The 12,335-nt window shown below is 43.0% G+C and overlaps 1 long non-coding RNA gene across 1 annotated transcript; it reads left to right on the top strand.

Moving 5' to 3' along the window:
* Positions 1-8,418: 8,418 nt before the first annotated feature.
* LOC117664105 (uncharacterized) lies at positions 8,419-12,110 on the top strand. The gene is made up of 2 exons (XR_015728286.1): positions 8,419-8,507; positions 11,872-12,110. It is a non-coding gene; the product is annotated as an uncharacterized LOC117664105 (long non-coding RNA).
* The last annotated feature ends 225 nt before the right edge of the window (positions 12,111-12,335 follow it).

The raw sequence follows: 12,335 nt of genomic DNA on the forward strand, positions 1-12,335 counted from the left end.
GAGGTAGAGGTACAGAATTTGACCGAAGCTGGGAAGAGAGCATCTTCTGTCCAGAATTTAATTCCTATTTTGTTGTTCGTGCTTATTTGGCAAAGTTGTTGTGATGCCCTGTAATCCAGCATGGAGAAAAATAACTTTCATTTCTCCATTACCTTGGCCTCTTGGTATGACTGTTTTTCTCTTCATAATCTGTTGTTGATTAAGTTTATTTCATCATTCAGTAATCCCAAAGTTGAATTTTAGCCAGAGCTCAGTCCTGGAAGAATAATTTCTGTTGCCAGCATGTAATTCTGGAATAAATCGAAGACAGCATTGAGAAAGGAAATGACCTTGAGCATGTTCTAAAACAGAAGCACAGATGTGTGTGTGTGTGTGTGTTTGTTTGTGTGTGTTTGCGTACAGAGACTGCAACAGTCATTTTATCCTAGAGGGCCCATATATTCTAACCTAGTGTTTCTCAATGGTGGAAACTTGTAAGAGGTGTAGACTTCAACTCCCAGACTTCCTAGCAGGCTGGCTGGGGGAATTCTGGGAGTTGAAGTCCACACAGTTTAAAGTTGCCAAGGCTGAGGAACACCGATCTAGCCCATTTTGGTATGTAGAGGGTTGAGATAAAAATGCAAAATCTAAAGACTCTGCCACAAGTGTGTGCAAAGACCCATTTCTTGGTCTCTGTCCTTTCTATAAGCCAACAATGTAGTGAGCAGCAAAAATGTCTAATACTGTTCTACAAAATTATAAAGACAACAAGAAGTGTACAGGGTTGGCTTCAAAAATTTTAGCAAGGGGTTCTCTGCCCGGTTGCTGGGTGGGCATGGCCATGGTGGGCGTGGCCTAGTCAGCCTCCTCCTGCATGGTGGGAGGGGTGTTTTTGCTCTCCCCGGGCTCCGGAGGCTTTCCTCGAGCCTTGGGCGAAAACAGCCTCCCCAGATTCCGGAGGCCCTCTGGAGGCCGGAAATGGGTCCGTTTCCAGCCTTCCCGAACTTCCGGTAGGCCTGTTTTTCGCTGTCCCTGAGACTCGGTACGCGCCCTGCATTTACCTGCATCTAAAACGGGCCGTGTGGGGACTCCTGGGAGGGGCGGGGTGGGGTGGGCGGGGCCAGCCAGGAGTGGGATTTCGGGGTTCTCCGAACTGCACAGAATCTTAGCTAGAGGTTCTCCCGAACCCTTGCAAACCTCCAGCAGCCCACCCCTGAGTGTATATATGGAATGTCTTAGGAAACATCAAACACCAACAAAGTATTGTATTTATGTGATTATTCTCAATCTCTAAACCAGAATGCACTCAGAATGTAAACTTGCAGAGTTTGGGGTGCAGAAGTGGGTAGAAAGTGATGAAGATTTTTGTTTCTTTGAAGGCCAAGTCATCTAGAATCACAACTCTGTGTTTGGATTTGGGATGCTTTGGGGATTCTTAATTTTTCAAGGATGCTAATCATCAAAGGCCGTTGCAAAAACAATCATTTAGGAATGGCTTCAGATAATGCTAGAAAAAACTGCCCATCACATTCCTCACAAGTACATTCCATTCTCTCCAAATCCTCCTTATTCAAACAAGCTGACATTCTTGGGCTGCTTAAAGATGAGAACAAAATGAGGTTGTATCTGCATGATTTATTCTCCACTCAGCCCATCACAGCTGAGCTTCTGCTTATCCCTATTTATCAACTGGATGATTGGCTGGTAGACATACCGACCCTTGGTAGAATATCTCCACCCTCCTTCCCAATGGATATCCTTGGTAATAATAATAATAATAATAATAATAATAATAATAATAATAATAATAATAATAATAGTAGTAGTAGTAGTAGTAATAGTAATAGTAATAGTAATAGTAATAGTAATAGTAATAGTAATAATGACATTGCAATACCTGGTGATGCACGGATTGAAGATAAGCAGCAAGAAAAAATCACAAAGTACCGGGACTTGCAAATTGAAGTAGAGCGACTGTGGAAAAAGAAATCGTGTGTTGTCCCGATTGTAATTGCAGCCCTTGGAGCAATACCCAAAGGGCTACTCCACTATTTAGAAATTCTAAATTTGCTGGACTTGAACATTTTGACTCTACAAAAAACCACCTTACTCGGAGCAGCTTACATCCTCCGATGATACCTTAACAGTTCCTAGGTCCTTGATTAGGACTCAAGCTGCTGAGCTATTAACCAGCCTCAAAGGCTGTGAATCCCACTAAAGATTTAATAATAATAATAATAATAATAATAATAATAATAATAATAATAATAATAATAATAATAATAATAATAATGATAATAATAATAATAATAATAATAATATTGATGGACTATTTTTACCATTTGACATATTTTCTTATTTTGCTTATTATTGTATTATAATATATTTATGTTGCTATTTATGAGCCAGTTAGAGTCCAAATGATTGGAATGGCAAAAAATACCCTTTCATAATCATCTCCTTCTCCTCTTCCTCCTCCTCCTCCTTCTCCTCCTCCTCCTCCTCCTCCTCCAGAATATGGCAGAGCTGCAATTTATAGTATCTTTTACCATTCAAAGTAAGCTCTTCTCCTTCTCCTCCCGCTCCCCTTCTTCTTCCTCTTCCTCCTCCCCTCCCCCTCCTCCCCCTCCTCCCTCTCCCTCCCCTCCTCCCTTTCTTGTGCCTCCTCTTCTTCCTCATCTGCTAGTCATTAACAATTTGCTATTTCCAGCAGTTTCCAACATCTTGCAAGTTGAAGAGAATGTCTCCCCTCCCTTGCCTACACAGAGAATTGGCTGAGATGCTTCCTCCACCTTATTACTTCTGTGGGCTGAGACATCTCTTCTCTACCCTGGTTGTAGCCCTTCCTCCTGTTTCCAAAGGGTTATTCTCACAGCTGATTACAATGTCTTGCCAATGTCTTCCCTTGACTTTTGATAGAAAGGAGCCAACTCCTGGAGAGTGATTATGCTGTGACAGACAAGATATGGAATTAATTACAGAAGCATTACACTTGACCCCTAGGAAAATCATGAAATATATCTCCTTCAAGAGCCTTTGTGGCGCAGTGGTTAGGGTGCAGTATTGCAGGCTACTACTGGCTGCCAGAAGTTTGGCAGATCGAATCTCACCAGGCTCAAAGTTGACTCAGCCTTCCATCCTTCCGAGGTGAGTAAAATGAGGACCCAGATTGTTTGGGGCAATATGCTGACTCTGTAAACTGCTTAGAGAGGGCTGTAAAAGCACCGTAAAGCGGTATATAAGTCTAAGTGCTATTGCTATTGCCGTTTTTGAAAGAAACTTGAAAGCAAATGCATCCGTTTGAATGAGAGTTGGTACAAAAATGTGGGTGAATATTTCTTACCGGCATTACTTTTCTTAAATACCAAAAGAAGATACGATGTCCTTCCTGTTTATATTAATTTTTAACTGTTATCATTATTACCTTGCTTTTTGTTGCTCGTAGAAAACTTCAGTATTATCTGCTTGATTATTTTCCAGGAGTCTGAGATCATTCAAGTTTTTACTCTCAAGGGTTTTTTTCCCATCATTTCTGGGAACAGCCTTCTAAGCTTTGTTAATTTCATCAGTGCCTTACAGGGGGTTAACATCATAAACAGAGCTATTCTTTGCCAAACCACAGAGGCAGGAGAGTAAAAAAAATCAGCAGAACTGTTATCTAGGAATGTCCTTAGATAATACTGTCAACTCTTTTATTTAAGGAATTTTTTAACTCTACAAACTTGAAGTTAGCCAAGTTCCTCAAACTGCATCGTTTTGAAGCAAGAAAGTCTTGGAGTGAACTTTTCTCTAAGCCGCCATCTTTGAGAAACACTTATCCTGGTCTAGGACGATGATAAAGATTTGGCTCAAACTGTTTGATATTAAATATTATCATCCATGTCTAAACACTAAAGTGATCCTCATTGAATAGTGCAGCCATCTTAAGTTGAATAAAAATAGCAACAAAAGAGCCCTGAATTTTACAGACCAAGTTTAATGTCGAGCCCAAATTTGACATACGTGTAGCCATTTTATTTAGCTCTCTATTATACTCATTTATTCCTTTTCTTTCTCTTTACTAATAAAGGGACTTTCCGGGCTCGCCACATTCTTAAAATGGGGGGAAGAAGGAGCAAATAGATAGTGAGGATTGTTTTGGCTAGGTGACTTTCTTTCATTAACAACTGGGCATCAACAACTGGGAAACCTTGACCTCCGATCATTCAGCTTGGAGGCTAAAGACGCAGCATGGCCTTCTCCAATTCGAAGAGACACTGGTTCGGCAGGCTGAGGCAAAGAGGCAGTCCAGGAACCAGCGAAATCTGGGGGCTGGGTTGGGGACAGAATGTATCTGCCCTCAGTGTGGAAGGGATTGCCACTCTCGAAATGGCCTTTTTAGTCACACTAGATGCTGTTTTAGGACCTTTTTCCAGAGCACGATACCATAGTCTCTTGAGACAGAAGGATCCAAATGTGTATGTAATGTTTCTTTCCTGTGGGAACAGAGCTCCTGGTGAGAATGGAAAGTGGAGTTTGAAGACACTGGGAAATGTGGATTGAGTGTTTATTGGAGAATGTGACTTTTGAGGGTTGTTTCTAATTTACAATATTATGTGGGGTAATTCCGGTTTGTGTCAGATCCGGAATTACAATAGACTTTGGCAATTTGATGCCTGCCTAAATAAAAGAATTTTGTTTTGGAAGATGGACTTTGCTCATTCTTTTTTTGAATGGGTTTCATCACTTGGAAACCTGGCACATAAACTCTTTCATCTAAAGATGCATCTCAAACATTCTTCGACCAACATTGCAAAATGGACTCCTCAGAATATTTTTATTTATTTGTCATATTTATGTACACACACACAATAGCCAGGGTTGATCATGGATGGGTGAAATCCATATTTTTGGTGAAATTCATTTTTTTTTTACTACCGGTTCTGGGGGCGTGGCCTAGTGGGCATATTGGGGCTTGGTGGGCGTGGCTTGGTGGGTGTGGCAGGGGAAGGATACTGCAAAATCTCCATTCCCTCCCCACTCCAGGGGAAGGATATTGCAAAATCTCCATTTCCACCCCACTCTGGGGCCAGCCAGAGGTGGTATTTGCCAGTTCTCTGAACTACTCAAAATTTCCGCTACCAGTTCTCCAGAACCTGTCAGAACCTGATGAATTTCACCCCGGGTCAACTGAACACCATTTTATAATGCCTTGGTAAGACCGCACTTGGAATACTGCATCCAGTTTTGGTCACCACGATATTAAAAAAAGATGTGGAGACTCTAGAAAGAGTGTAGAAAATTGCAACAAAGATGATTAGGGGACTGGAGCCTAAAGCATATCAAGAACAATTGCTGGAATAGGTATGACTAATTTAATGAAAAGAAGGACTAGGGATGACATGATAGCAATGTTCCAATATTTGAGGGGCTACCAAAAAAGAAGAGGGGATCAACTTATTTTCCAATGCACCAGAAGGCAGGAGAAGAAGCAATGGATTGAAAATAATCAAGGAGAGAAACAACCTAGAACCAAAGAAAGGTAAGGGCTACTGAAATTGATTGAGGCCTCAGCATATTTTTGTAGTTCAAAATGTGCCCACATGTTTGACATAACAAGATAAGGAGAAAATCCAACACAATTTGCAGTTAATGAGTTTTGCTTCCAAGGGCTGAAGTATCTGTAGGCCATATTTACATTCTTACTTAAAAAACAAAATGAGGAATTTTCATTTGAGGATCAGGAGGAAGGTCATACGTTCAATTAAAAGGGTTTCTGTAGAATAAACATATATACAACTGACTGAGAGTTTCTGTGCAAGAACTCTGCTGCAAGGAATGTACCTCATTCGAGCTTTCAATAATTTACCAGGTTCTGATAGTTTTAAGAGGGCTTTGGAAACGTCTGGGGAAAAATTCATTTATCTTAGACTTCTGCCTCAGATGGAATGATGATAGAGTTGGGCCCACACTTTGTTGATAAATTGTATGAGCAACTGTTATTTCTTTATTGCTTTGAGTATTTCAGCAAAAGACTTAATCAATTAGGATAAATGACTTTCTATAATCAATTCTATAGTAATAAATACTAGCTACACCAGTGAAATTCAGAACTACCAGTACTACCTCAGAGATATAAAAGCAGATGTCAGGCTGAGTCTGACCACACACTTGTTTATTTGTGTGTGTGTGTTTGTGTGTGTGTGTGTGTTGAGTGTAGGCAAGTCTAGAGATGCTTCTTGAAGAAAGTTGTTGGGCACAACCCATAGAAGAGTGCTGACGATATGAAAATGAGATTATGTTTGGAACGCGATCTGTTCTTTACACCTTATCTCCAATGGAGGTCAGAGATACAGAAAATAACAGAATGACAAGTTGGAAGGGACTTTGGATGTAGGTTCTACTTACCTTTACTACCGGTTTGCAATGGGGCCACTCGCGCAGAAGCTTCTGCACATGCGCAGAAGCGTTCTGATGACATCGGGGTCAGTGGGCAGAGCCTCCCGCTGGTTTTACTACTGGTTCTATAGAACCAGTGCAAACCGGAGGCAACCCACCACTGATCCAGGCCAAAAATGGGGCATAGGGGGCTGCACACAGCCCCCTGCACCCTGTTTTGGCTGCCAGAGACACCATGGGCCAGTCCTTTGCTATTTCCAGGCCAGCTCCATGGGTCAGATTTAAGCACTCTGCAGGCTGGATGGGTCCCACAGGCCTTGAGTTTGACACCCCTAATCTATTGTCTACCATTGACATCCTGAGATCAAAACACAATTGATGCAAATGTATGTGGTCATTGAAGGATTTTCTTTTCTGTCCTCCCTGATTGAACTGCAATAGCTGAATGTAATGTATGACCTGAAATTTTAAACCAGGGTTAAAATTGGATGAATACTGTAATTTGGACAGAAAATCAAGCTTAACATTATTTTCTGTAAACTCTTTTATTTGACCATTTAATGGCACCATTTCCTGCCAATGCTTTTAAAATAATGAATTGCATTCCAGTAGACACACTTTCAAAAAGAAAGAAGGGCTAGGAGAAAAGAAAACATTTTTTAGTCAATTAAAACATGAATACCGGCATATTTGCAGGATATGGTCAATTGGCTCAGCCATCTCAGTGTACCAAAGGTTGCTTAATCATAATTTATAGACTAAACAACATTTGGTTGGTCTCACATAAGATACTAAGCCTTAAACTACATTCTCCCAACATTTGCTGAGTTTACACATTGTCCTAAGCCATTAGCAACAAAGATAATCAGGGGACTGAAGGCTAAAACATATGAGGAACGGTGTCTGCCATAGAATCGCCACCAGGATCCTAAGGTGTCTGTCTGAGCTAATTTTGTCTTGCCTAATTGCTTATCTGGAGTTTCTGTCTGACCCAGTCTTTCTGAATGGATCACCAAATCTGCATTTCTAAAAGCTGGCCTCCTCAGTTTTTGCTTGGGGCAGGGAAACTGGGGCTGGTTTCTGCCTCCCTTAAGATTTCCCCCCATTTTTCCTTTAGGGGAAATAGTCTATCCGGCCTTTTTAATATTCTCCAAAATATTTCATTCTCTAGGAGGGTGGGTGTGTGCTGACTTTCTACCATACCTGGGATATTCTATTCCATATCTCACCTCCAAAAGGTCAACTAACATTTTGTAATCAGTGGTGGGAGTCAGCCGGTTCAGACCAGTTCGGGTGAACTGGTAGTTAAATTGCTGACTGGCTTCATCCCTTCCCACCCTGCCCCTTCCAGGAATCCCCACGTGCCCCATTTTGGCTCCCAGGTAAGTGCAGAGAGGCCTATTAGGCCCAAAATGGGGCGCAGGGGGTGCGGCACCCCCCTGTGCCCCATTTTCGCTCCCAGGAGGCTTCAGGAAGGCCTCCTAGGCCCAAAACAGGGTACGGGGGGTGTGGCACGGCCTCCCACGGCTTTTTTTCACTCCCAGGAGGCTGCAGAGAGGCCTCCTAGGCTAGGCCCAAGACGGGGCATGTGGGGTGTGGCGTGGTCCCCCCTCGGCCCATTTTCGCTCCCAGGAGGCTGCAGGGAGGCCAATAGGCCCAAAAAGAGGCCCGGGGGTGGCGCATCCCCCCACATCCCGTTTTTGCTCCGGGGGGGGGTGCAGGAGGCCGAGTGCTGCCTGTCACGCCCTCCTGACCACGCCCACCATGGCCACGTCCACACAGCTAGTCATTAGGGCAGAGAACCAGTTGTTAAATTGTTTGAATCCCACCACTGTTTGTAACCCCAAAACACCTTTATCCTTGAGAAGGTTGGAGAGAGAAAGTATCTTCTATTTGCCTGCAATTTTGATTCAGGATCTAGAAGGTAAACTTACCTTTCAAATATAAAAGAATGACGAAGTCTCTGTGGGCACGAAGTAAACATGAAAGTTAAACTTGCCGCAGTTGTACTTTCTGTGAAATTGCAAAGAAACAAAGGATTCCTTTCCTTTTATTTAGACTAGAAGGGCTCTTTTCATTTACGTTTCATTAAAGATTCTAATTACAAGGGGAAGAAAACACAATGCAAATTGAAAAAAGAAGCAGAAAAGGTACAGAAAAGAAAAAAAAAAGATAAGTAGAAAGATAAATGGATCAACAATTTTGGTTTTTGAAGTGGCTCACTTGGTTATATAATGACATTGTGTGCGATAGGTAGCAAATATCTTGTATTTACCAGAAAGAAAAAAACTATGTTTTTCCCCTTAAAGAATTTATCTTTAAGATAGAAAGATTGTTTCAGATTTGTTGGGAATAGTATACAAAGCAGATCCTCCTACTTTTTGGACTGGCATTATCATCTTACATTCAAGGTCATCTTCCTTTATAATATAATATAACTTTCAGTGTAAGCAAGGAATATGACTTTGGGATAGATATGTAGCTGGGATATTGGGACTTATGCAGAGGTGGGCTACTGGGGGTTCGCAGGGGTTTGGGAGAACCTCTAGCTAAGATTCTGTACAGTTTAGAGAATCCCCAAATCCCACTCCTGGCTGGCCCTGCCCCCCTCCACCCCTCCCCTCCCAGGAGTCCCCATGTGGCCTGTTTTGGATGCAGGTAAGTGCAGGGGATGAGCGGAGGCTTAGGGAGTGCGAAAAATGGGCCTATCAGAAGTTCGGGAAGGCTGGAAACAAGTCCGTTTCCAGCCTCCAGAGGGCCTCCGGAGCCTGGGGAGGCCATTTTCACCCTCCCGGAAGCTCGAGGAAAGCCTCCGGAACCCGGGGAGGGAAAAAATGCCCCCCCCACTGCGGTGCAGGAGGCCGACTAGGCCACGCCCACCATGGCAACGCCCACCCAGCAACTGGGCAAAGAACCCCTTGCTAAAATTTTTGAACCCCACCCCTGGACTTAACGTCTCTGTAGTGCATGTACCTGGCCCAAACAGCCTCTAACTGAAGTTATGGGATGATCTTCTGCAGATCAAGGGTTACGAGATGATCATATTATAGAAGTACCCCTTTGTTGCTCACTGAAGTACAATTATAATGATGGAAGCCTTCAAGCTGAGTGGGAATCTTCTTAAATCACACAAAATATCAACGCACTCACTTGAGAATTAAGGAGAAATTTCCTGTCAGCAAGAACAATTAATCAGTGGAAAGGCTTGCCCCAGGAGTTGTGGGTGCTCCATCGTTGGAGGTTTTTAAGAAGTCATTTGTCTGGAATGGTGTAGGGTCTCCTGCTTGAGCAGTGGGTTGGACTAGAAGACCTCCAAGGTCTCTGTCAACTCTGTTATTCTGTGTTCTATATTCTACCTCTTAAAAACAAAGGAGGAAGTGCCTGAAGGAGCCTTTCCTTCCCTTTCCTTTCCTTCCCCTCCCTTCCATTCCCCCTCCTCTCCTTTCCTTTTTTCCTTCCCCTTTCCTTCCCTTTTCCTTTCCTTTCCTTTCCTTTCCTTTCCTTTCCTTTCCTTTCCTTTCCTTTCCTTTCCTTTCTTTTCCTTTCCTTTCCTTTCCTTTCCTTCCCCTCCCCTCTCCTTTCCTTTTTTCTTCCCCTTTCCTTTCCTTCACTTCCCCTCCCCTCCCGTCCCCTCCCCTTTCCTTTTTTCCTTCTTCTTTCCTTTCCTTTCCTTCCCTTCCCCTCCCCTCCCCTTTCCTTTCCTTCCCTCTCCTTCCCCTCCCCTTTCCTTTTTTCCTTCCTCTTTCCTTTCCTTTCCTTCCCTTCCCTTCCCCTCCCCTCCCCTCCCCTTTCCTTTTCTCCTTCTCCTTTCCTTCCCCTTTCCTTTCCTTCCCCTTCCCTTTCCCCTTCCCCTTCCCCTTCCCTTTCCCCAATCTGGAATATGGAAGAATAAAAACTGGCATTAAGCATCGAGTTATACTTGTGCATAAAAATAGTAGTATTTAGCAACACAAGAGGAAAAAAAATGAGTTTAGTTTCTAGTTAGGCACGCTGAACACATAAAGCAGCCGTTACTTCTTTTTTATTTTACCTGGAAATTCTTCCTTGCTTGAAGGTCTTCTTCAATCAGAGGATGGAGAAAATCCCTCCTAGCTGTGGCAATACACACCTTCTCCTCCTCCTTCCCACTTGCTCCCTGATTTTTCCTTTTCCTTTTAAAGAGGCCAACATTTCTGTCTTTAGCTGAGAGAGAGGGGTTATGTCTTACATGACAAAAAAGGACACCTCTCCCAGGTGGAAATGTAGATTCTAACTCAGAGGCAGGCAGGCAAGTAGGCAGGCTGGCTGTGTTATGGATGGGCTGCAACCTACATGTTCACTAGACAGAAGCTTTTAACAGTTTCGGCTGCAGTCTTATTTTTACCGTCTTGAAAATCACTCGCCTAAACGATGCACTGTCGAAATATTTTCTTGCTCTTCAAAGGCCTTTCTTCTCTTCACATCTAAGATATAATTTAGAAATGAGCTGCGGTTGATTGGTGAGCTTAAGACAAAGCTGCGTTTTTTTCTTGTTACTTCAAGGCAGGGTTATCTCGTGCATAGGCATTTAGGTTAAAAAGAAAAAGAAAACAGGGTTTAAATATGCAGTCTCATCCACCATCTTGGTTTCGGGGGATTCCCCTTGCAACACCCCTTGTTCTGACCCAGCTCCCCAAACACGACAAACCCTCTGTAGCTGAAGCAATGATTCCTCTATTAGGAGTGCCAGCAGCCCTGGAAAAAAGTTTCTCTTTCACCTCAGGCTAACAAGTCTGTCCAGCAGGGGAGATGAATAGTTGTCTGCCACACCTATTCCTCTCCGCCCGCTGCCTTTTATCCCCAGAGCTAGGGTGGGGCTTTGTAGCAGCGGTAGCTCTTCTGTCCCAAGGATCAGCCCATAGATTTCCACTGCTCTCCTCTCCTCTGCCTTCTGTGCATCCATGCATCAGACACTGGACCGAGCTGTTCCTCCTCTTCCTCATCAGCCACCTCCTGCTCTGGGGCTGTTGACTCTCCATCTGAGGGCTGATTGATGGTCCAGGCTCCACCTCTCTCTCTCTCCCTCCCTCCCTCCCTCCCTCCCTCTCTCTCTCTCTCTCTCTCTCTCTCTGCCAGTTCCATTCCCTCTTCCCCCTGACTCCCACGCCTCCTTCTCCTCCTCTGATTCAGCTGCTGGAGGGGCTGGCAGCCAACAAGCCACAACTCCCCTATTTGGGGAATATTATTCCCTGCATCAGTCATAATATGTATTCCAAAAGTGGGTGCAGTTAGGAACGGGTGCATTGAGACCAAAAAGCGAGTAGAATTAAAATGTATCTCAGAGAAATTGTGAAATGCTGACAGACGGAATTTCTTCCGCATTCAATAAGAACAAAATAGAATGGCAATAATTCAACCGAACTTTCGAAGAGCGAAAGACAGGGATAATTTTCCAGTATATGGTAACTGTCTGTCTAGAACTGTTTAAATATATAGGCACAAGGAAATAACAAATTAGTATTCAAAAGATCCTTACCGATCTTTTTTTTTTTTTAGAAGTACAGATGTTCAAGTAAAAATGCAAAGACTCATTATGATATAAAGGCCGTGTCCTGAAATCATTGATTTTGTGGCGTTGTGAACAGGAAAGATAAAATAGCAGGCACAGAAAACTAGCGAAGAGAAAAGATGTGAAATAAGTATTAAATCAAACAAGGAAAACCCGGATTTCGGTAAACGATGTATGTTTCAAACAATATATTATTCAAAATTAAAAGTATTACTGATGGCTCAACTATATGTTATGTATTTCCTGGGCAATCCATCCCTTTCTGTTTCTTTGCTTTTTGTTTAAAAGGAAGTTGATGGAGGTATTACATTTTTTTTCCTTCCTTCCTTTCATCCTTCTGAGGTCGGTAAAATGAGGACCCAGATTGTTGGGGGGCAATATGCTGACTCTGCAAACCGCTTAGACAGCTTTGTAAAGCATTGTGAAGTGGTATAGAAATCTAAGTGCTATT

This window comes from Pantherophis guttatus, chromosome 5 (assembly GCF_059756535.1).
Source record: "Pantherophis guttatus breed Tessera chromosome 5, ASM5975653v1, whole genome shotgun sequence".
Taxonomy (NCBI): domain Eukaryota; kingdom Metazoa; phylum Chordata; class Lepidosauria; order Squamata; family Colubridae; genus Pantherophis; species Pantherophis guttatus.